The sequence below is a fragment of the Bidens hawaiensis genome, unplaced genomic scaffold (genome assembly GCF_021521415.1).
Source record: "Bidens hawaiensis isolate Kalapana, Puna unplaced genomic scaffold, B.hawaiensis_p1.1 tig00044680_1, whole genome shotgun sequence".
Taxonomy (NCBI): Eukaryota; Viridiplantae; Streptophyta; class Magnoliopsida; order Asterales; family Asteraceae; genus Bidens; species Bidens hawaiensis.
In genome coordinates, this window is record NW_027505899.1 from 77,406 (window position 1) to 86,412 (window position 9,007).

Sequence of the window (9,007 nt, forward strand, 5' to 3'; positions counted from 1 at the left end):
TCTAATAAAGTATAAAATAACCGTGGACATTTGTCATCTTTATCTTAATTCTCACAATTGTTTTTCTCCAAAACTAAGATCTTAATTAACCATAAAATATGTAATAAATCAATAATTATTCATTTTCCTTTTACACTATATTTATATTATATTTATACATTTTTATAAAAATAAATATTAACATATTATTTTACTATATATTCCAAGATACCCAGTGAAATCCAAAAATAAAAAACAAACCATGTTTGTTAAAGATTGAAAATAATATAATTTCAAATGTTATCATTAATATATTGTACTATGTACATCTTAGAAGATTGTAAAGAAAAACAAAACTCGAAAATGCTTTCATTTTACAAAGTAATTTTTTTAATCATTAAATTCTAAATATATGCTTAAAATTCGATCCATTTTTTTAAATCAATTCATTTATCTCTTAATATTATTATTATTATTATTATTGTAACTTGTCATATAAATTTATTAATTATAAATATGTGTTTTAAATCTATTCATTTATTTTTTTCAATTAATTTAATAAACTATATATTTGTTAAAATATAATGATTTTATATACCAATCACTTTCTAACATAACAAAATTTATTATATTTAATTTCTTAGTTTTTTTTATTAAGAATTGTTTTAGGTTTTTTATGGAGCTTAAATTTGATTTTTATGAGTCAAAAGTTGGTAAATAGATTTTTTGATACAAGTTAATTACATTTAGGTCAAAATTTGTTACGGGTCAACAATGGGAAATATGAGCATTTTTAAAGATTGAGAATGCAAATTGACTTATCGTCAAATTTGTTACGGGTTCAAAGTGTTGACTTAAAAATGTTAAACGGATGAAAGTTAGAATTTTAAATATGATTCGGGTTTCAAATATATTTTCAAGGGCATTTCTGGAAATAATCAAAAGGTTTGTTATTTGACCAATTGACTATTTTTCCTTCGAATATTAAAATTTAAGAAAATATTGCAAACACTTTTGACATGCCACCCTCATACCTATCAATGCTTCAGACTGTTATCAAATTTGAAATATTTGTGTCAGCATTAACTTTTCATTCAATTGTGATCAGAACGTTGTATGGGAAACATGTCATGCAAAACTATGCTCAAATGAATCAAAATATTCACAAAACTGAATGGGTTAACATCTCACACCCCAACCTACGACGTGAATGCCGGGTCGCGAATTGATTGTTCACAGCTCTCAATAATTTAAATACATACAGTTCTAAAACCCCAAATCGCATGAACCCTAGAATCACAATCGGCCAATACGTCAAATGTTTGGCCGATTAACCATAGGGTTAACGTAGATGTGATAACAATGATCCAGAAACACTAAACGGTGATCAATGGATGGTTTGTTTGGTTGAAACAGTGCCGGCTAGAAGGAGATTACGAATTGATACAAGCAGGTTATGGGAGCGAAATCAGATATGGGGGTTTGATTCGCGTAGCAACAGAGATGATGCATACGCGTTAATTTCCTTATGATAGTTTCTATATAGTATATTACCTAATAGGTATAGACGATTTGGTTAATAAGTTAATTCGTATCAATACGATCGTGTTTTCCTAACTAACTGTGTCGGCATGATCGCAATAGGTATTATAATGATTTGCATTGATCAATTCCTTATTTACAACGAAGATTAAGTCTCAAGAAATCAAAATGGGTATATGGGTTGGATCCAAATATAGGCATGGGTATGTTTTTACGGGTTTTGGGGAATTTGAACAGATGTGCAATTAAGTCCTTGAAGTTTTAGTATGGGTACAAAATTATAAGAATAAAATAATATTAACTAGATAAATGCGATGTATTATTGATAAAATTACCCGATCATAGAAACGGGTTGGGTAACGGCTAACAAAACTGTAACATCCTGCCCCTCGCACCACCTATATTGTCCACTTTGCCCACGAAGAGTTCACGGATTTGTTTTTGGTTGCCCAGGTGGAGACTTCCCAGGAGGTCACCCATCCTGCTACTACATCCAGCTGAGCACGCTTGACTGTGGAGCTCTCCTCTCGTCCACTACCATTAAGCCCAAAACGCGTTAGTGATTTAAGAGGCGGAATATTTACTTATGAACCAATGTCCTCTCTTGTCCACGGCCGATGTGGGATTTGCCTAGGATGTTACAAACACCCCCCTTTGGACTCATCGTCCTCGATGAGGTTTGCCCCACCATCCCATCCAGGATGTGAGATTTTCCTAAGTTGTACCTCACGACACCCCCGAGGACTCACCGTCTCTGATGAGGTTTGTCCACCATCCCGAACGACACAAGAGTGGCTCTGATACCATTTTTAACATCCAGCCCCTCGCACCACCAATATTGCCCTCTTTGCCCACGAAGAGGTTACGAGTTTGCTTTTGGTTGCTCGGGTGGAGACTTCCTAGGAGGTCACCCATCTTGCAACTACTTCCAGCTGAACACGCTTAACTGTAGAGCTCTCCACTCGTACAATACCATTAAGCCCGAAACTTGTTGGTGATTTAAGAGGCGGTGCATTTACTTATGAACCAAGTATCTCTCTTGTCGACGACCGATGTGGGATTTTCCAAGGATGTTACAAAAATGATAAAAGAAATATCTGGATTGTTACATAACATGATATTTTATGTTGTCATTATGACATAGTCGAGAAGCCTCCTGAAACTTATTGTAACACCCCGGCCTCTCGCACCACCAATATTGTTCGCTCTGTCCACGAAGAGCTCACGGATTTTTTTTTGGTTGCCCAGATAGAGACTTCCCAGGAGGTCACCCATCCTAGTACTACTTCCACCTAAGCACGCTTAACCGTCGAGTTTTCTTGTGCTCCACAGTCAACTAAGCCCAAAACGCGTTGGTGATTGAAGAGGCATGACAATTACTTATGAATCAAGGATCTCTCTTGTCCACGGCCGATGTGGGATTTGCCTAAAAGTGGGACAATGTTGTGTTTGCAAAGGGTGTTACAAACAACCCCCCTTTAGACTCATCGTCCTCGATGAGGCATGTCCCATCATCCCGAACGGCACAAGAGTGGATCTGATAGCACCTGTAACACCCCGGCCTCTCGCACCACCAATATTGTCCCCTCTGTCCACGAATAGCTCACGGATTTGTTTTTGGTTACCCAGATAGAGACTTCCCAGGAGGTCACCCATCCTAGTACTACTTCCACCTAAGCACGCTTAACCGTGGAGTTTTCTTGTGATAAGTAAAATGTTACACTTATCAAAATCATTTTCATGGTTTAGCTTAGAAAAACATTGTTATCGAAAAACATCTGTCGTTACAATTTAATGTTCTCCTTTCCTTCGATGGGTGGTAAATTGATAAATATATCATAAAGGTAACACTCCTTCTATATTTAGGCTGAGTGGTTCTACTATCGTATGAGAAGTCTTACTTCCGAAATTGGTTCATAATCAAAATTTTTCCAGTTATACATATATGACACTAATAATGAAATTTTCAATAGAAAGAGCGTTCTCAGATACGTTTTTACACGTGTATTTATTTGTTAAGTTCATTTAAAAAAATCATTTTGTAATATAAATAGAATCAATTTATGTACACATAGTATGAATACAAGCATAGATGTAATACATTTTATCATATATGTCATGTAATTATTTGCTTTAGTTGGAATTTTATAATTGGATCATCACGTATGTGACACGGGCTCTAAAGCTAGTGGTTTTATATAATTAAAGGCTACAAAAAAATATCTTAAACTACTGAACGAAAATGCGGATTCAGAGAAAGCTAAGTAAAAAATAATTTATTTTAAAATAGGTTAGTTACTCGTGTAGCACACGGGTTAAAATAAGTATTTTTTTAAAATAATAACATAATGTGAAGTACAAAAAAAAATGTATCACATGTATAAAGATATATTATACGTTAAAATAATTACACATTACACAATTTGGAAATAAAAAGTTGTTAGAAAATTCATAAATTATAAATTATTTCTTTGTTATTTTCTATATCAAAGCTTAGTTGTAAATGTCTACTTTTTTAAACTAACTCGTGGACCAAAACTCATTCTAATCTTAAATTGTTTTGACATGAACAATGTTTGATGCTTTAATCGGATAAAGAAACCCACTCGTTTCGTATTGATTACTTATACAAATCTAATATTAATAACTAATGTAATATATTTTATATTAAATAAATTAACATATTTATGATGGTATTAATTCTTTTAAATTAGGATGAAATTATTATACATTGAAAATGAAATATTAAAAAGAGAAATGTACTTAATATGAGAGAGTGGAGAGAAAAATTTGTAAGAATCAATATAGTAATGACATTTGGCATTTAAAAAGTTTTATTTATTAAATAGTATAGATTGAAGTTGACATTTACTATCTTTAACACAAATTAAACCTCGTAACTCATTTCTTTTTTATTTATTTTTTTTAACTGATTACATACTATTATTAGTATTATTTATTTACTAAAAGTTTTCTTATTTCAAAACGACAACTTTGTTTTAATTAGGCTATCTATGTTCTTATTTCTATCGCACTTTCAAATTAGGAGAGTCTCGAAGCCTCACTCTGGCTTGACTATGTTCTTCAAAGTTCTTTAGCGTCGGCTGTCACTTCACAATTATTGTACCGCCATAAGAGCAGAATCCTTTAACGTAACACACAGTGTGATGAAAACCTTGGTGGGCTTGGAATTTGAACTGAAAAACGTTGTACATGGCCTAGCTCAAATACCTTATTACGAATACCCACCCAAACAGAAGTGAGGATATTATAAATTTTCTTATGTGAGGGTATTATAAATTTTCTTATTTCCAAATTTAAATCCATACATGTTTCAAATTTTTAAAAACTAACAAAAATAAACAATAAAAAAACGACGTTTAACTTTCAGTTTAATCTATTCATAAAGATTTCAAATAACTACTTTATAATTAACATATGTAGCACTGGTTAAAATCATAACTTTTATATTTATTTATATCGTTATTTAAACAATTCAAAAATTCGGGTCGGGTTCAGGTTCAAAATCTGATGAATGTCACACTAATATCGGGGATCGCACGTTAATTAGTCAAATTAGTCTTACTCCATCAAATAAGAAACTTTCTTTTAAGTTAAAAGGAAAATTGGTTTTTATTGGTCCCAACTATCGTCTTTTGGTTACTGTCGGTCCCAACTAACGAATTGGCTGCTGACGGTCCCAACTTTTAACGTATTTGTTTCTAACGGTCCACGACTAACAAAATTCTAACGTCGTTAGTTTTAGGTTGCCGTAAAAACTTTGTATCGTATCCTTAGGAACATTTTTCTAATAAAAACCCTAATTATTGAGGTCGCCGAAACCCTAGAAACATCGTCAATTAGTTGATGGTGCTTAAGTGATGGTGGTTGGTTGGTGGTGAGTCAATTGGGGTGGTGGCAGTGTTCGTGTGGTGTTTTCCGGAAAATAAATTGACTTTCCCGGCCAAAAATGTTGTTCCGGCGACCTGAAACTAACGGCGTTAGGATTCTTTTAGCCGCGGACCGTTTTGAACGAATACATTAAAAGTCGGGACTATCAGTGACCAATTCATTAGTTGGGACCGGCAATGACCAAAAGACAATAGTTAGGACCAATAAAAACCAATTTTCCTATTTTACTTTGTTTTGCAATGACTCTTAACAAAAGTCAAGAACAATCATTATCAAGAGTTTGCCTATACTTAAAAGAACCAGTTTTTTCACATGACCAACTTTATGTCGATTTGTCAGTGAATAGTAGATATGGTACTAAACTAGTCATACTAAATAAAGAATAAAATCGTATACGAACGGAGCAATAAACGTTGTATACAATGAAATATTTGGAAACTTATTTTGAAGAAGATTATTTTGGTAAGTATTTTTTTAAACTTAATTTTACATTTAATATTATACATTATTTTAACTAATATGCTTTATAAATTTCCATCTCTTAGACTCTATTAGTCTTTGTATGTTTTTATATTGGGATATTGATTTTTAATACTCTCAACTTTTACACGTTGGTAGATAACACTCCCAACTTTCGATTTGTTATACACCACTCCGAACTTTCATCATATTTGTTTTTTTCACTCCCTCACTAGCTAAACACTAACGACATTAGTGTTGATGCTGAGGTGGATGTTTTTTAATTGAGTTGGCATGCTTAAGTGGCATGTGCGGGTCCCACATAGCCATTAACCATAGTTCCCTATCACCTCCATCACCAACCTTCAACATTACCAACCTTCGTAGACAAAAGTCGAGCACATTCAAATCATCACAACTCCACATTATTCATCACACACTCATTCATGGTTGAATCGGCAGAACAAATTGAATGCAACCTCCTGGTCGCCAAAGCTCTATCGCTGGCCGGCATAACCCACATCTTCGACGTGGTCAGAATCCCTTCTCACCTCCTTAGCCACACGCTCCGTCGCCTCATGCATCCGCTTCATCGCCTTCCACAACGAACAATCTGCCAGTTATGCCGCCTCCGCTTCGGCTACCTCATCGCCTGCCATGTCTTCCTCCTCACTGTCTCCGGTCATGGAGCCGCCTATGGGTAAAGGGTTATTGCTAACGCCAATAGGTAGGGGGTTTTTGCGGGATGGGTAAGTGGTTTTTGCCAACACCGATGTATAAGGAGTTGTTGCCGGATGCGCATGAGCTAGCGGCGACGACTGCGAGGCAACTATAGTGACTGTGGTGCACGACGGAGAGCAGCGACGACAAAAACATATTGGAAAGGGTGTGTGAGTGTGAGAATGATAATTTAAATGTGGAATTGTGGAGGTTGGTGATGGTGAAGGTGGGGGGGGGGGTGATGGAAGTGGGTAGGGAATTTTGGTTACTTTGATAAAGAAGAAAGTGAAATGGCTATGTGGGACCCTGATGTGTTGCAACACACATAGCGTTTTATCATATTTTTGTGTTGTTTTGTGCGTAAACTGTTAACGAATATAACTTTTTCTTGCATGAAATTAAATTTTTGTGTATATGATAGGTCCCATGTTTAAGAGAGCGAAAAAACGAGTTTAATGAAGAAAAAATCAGCTCAAACGGGATTCGGATGAAGCTGGTATGCGCGTTTGAAGATAAACGAGTTAGAAAACTAAAAAACCAGCACCCAGGACCTGGCTGCGTTACGCGACCAGGTGAGGCATCCATGACCGAGCTATGCGACGCCCCACATGTCCCAAAGGATGCCAAGAATGTTCAGGAATCAGCTGCCCCATCTATTTTGTCTTCTAGTGGCCTTGTGGGCTTATTTTAACATATTTTATATTAGAAAAAAGGTGTTTAAACATATATATAAAGGGCTATTACCCTATGAATGAAATAAGCATAATATTTCTAGTCACCACACATGCTCTAGAGGAGAAACCAAGGAGGACAGGCAACTGGTTCGCTATTTCATCACCCGGTTGTCGGTTTTGCTTGTTTTAACGTTTGTGAATTCGTTTGTTTTAGACATTCAAACCTTTTGTAATCAGATTCTCTTATGAGTTCCACGTCAACACTAAAATCCTCAGTTGACTTCCGATTACAACCTAAATCAAAACATGAAATAACTTAATATTTAAATAGGACACATATATGTTTTCATGGGCAAAGATATTTAACTTTATAAAAATGTAACTGATATCATTAACTAAATGGGGATAAATTCTAAAGGGGTGTCTAACAGGTCACGTTCGCAGGCCTAAAATTTTGTCACAGACACAACCCAAACCCAAAAATCGTGCCAGACGCATGAACTTAAACATGACCCGCATATTCACCGGTTGACTTAAACACGACTCGTTTGACCAAAAAGTTTATTTTTATTGTTTTCACATATTAATATTTTCAATTTCTAATTTAACAATAAAATATACAAATGTATATAAACACACATGGTACCTGTGGGGTTTACTTTTGAGAACTTGTTAAAATTGTTAATTACTCCTTGATTTTTTTTTCTTCTTTATTTCGCACTTACATTTTGACCTCTTTACACAAAATACATTTATAAAAATAAAACAAAAATAAACAGGTTAAACGGGCCAACCTGCGAATCTGTCGGGGTGACCTGCACCCAACCCGTTTCGCTTAACAATTGTTTTACCTGCCGTGGAGATGCTCTTGTGTTTAGGTCTTCACTTACCAAGCCAGTGTAAACATTAAACTCCAGGCTTCCCTTCCTATCGAAACGTAAATCACTACATCCATTTATATGATGCAAAATATAAATCATAACATGCATTCACTAAAGGGGACTGCTAATATTGCGGGTACTAATTGCAACGATAATCAGGTCTTTAAAGGGGACTGCTAATATTGGGGGTACTAAATAACATTTAAATAGTTCATAATTTTAAAACAAACAAAAATGAGAAAGTTTTAGATACTGACCTATCCTTTTTATATGAACTAATGTTAAGACTTTCATCATCATCATCGTACTCAGTATATCCCACCAATAGCAATGCTATGGTAGGGTCTGAGGAGGGTAAGATGTAGACAACCTTACCTCTACCCCATAGGGATAGAGAGGCTGCTTCCGATGAGACCCCCGGCTCGATAGTAGTTTTGCATCAAGCCTTGGACATAAGGCACATAGCACTCAATCATCGGGACACCGGCTGATTGATGCATGCGCCCTTGTCTTTCGGCTATCAACGCCACCACATGATGCCTGATTAACCTTCCCCCACTTTTAACATTATTTTCACGAGATTAGTAAAATAACGTCAAAATTAGTGCAATTTTACTTTTGCCCACCCGAGAGTTCACACATATATACATTATATGCGTGCACCGCCAGCAGGGCATAATGTTAAGACTTTAAGTTCAAAAACAAAAAAGCCTAAGTGTTGCCTCCATGACTGTTTCTGCATAGTATTGAACCAAAAATAAATATCAATCGGGTAACATTAACATCTAATTCATATTTTAGGAAATTGTATCATATAAACATACCTGTCTCACCTTAAGA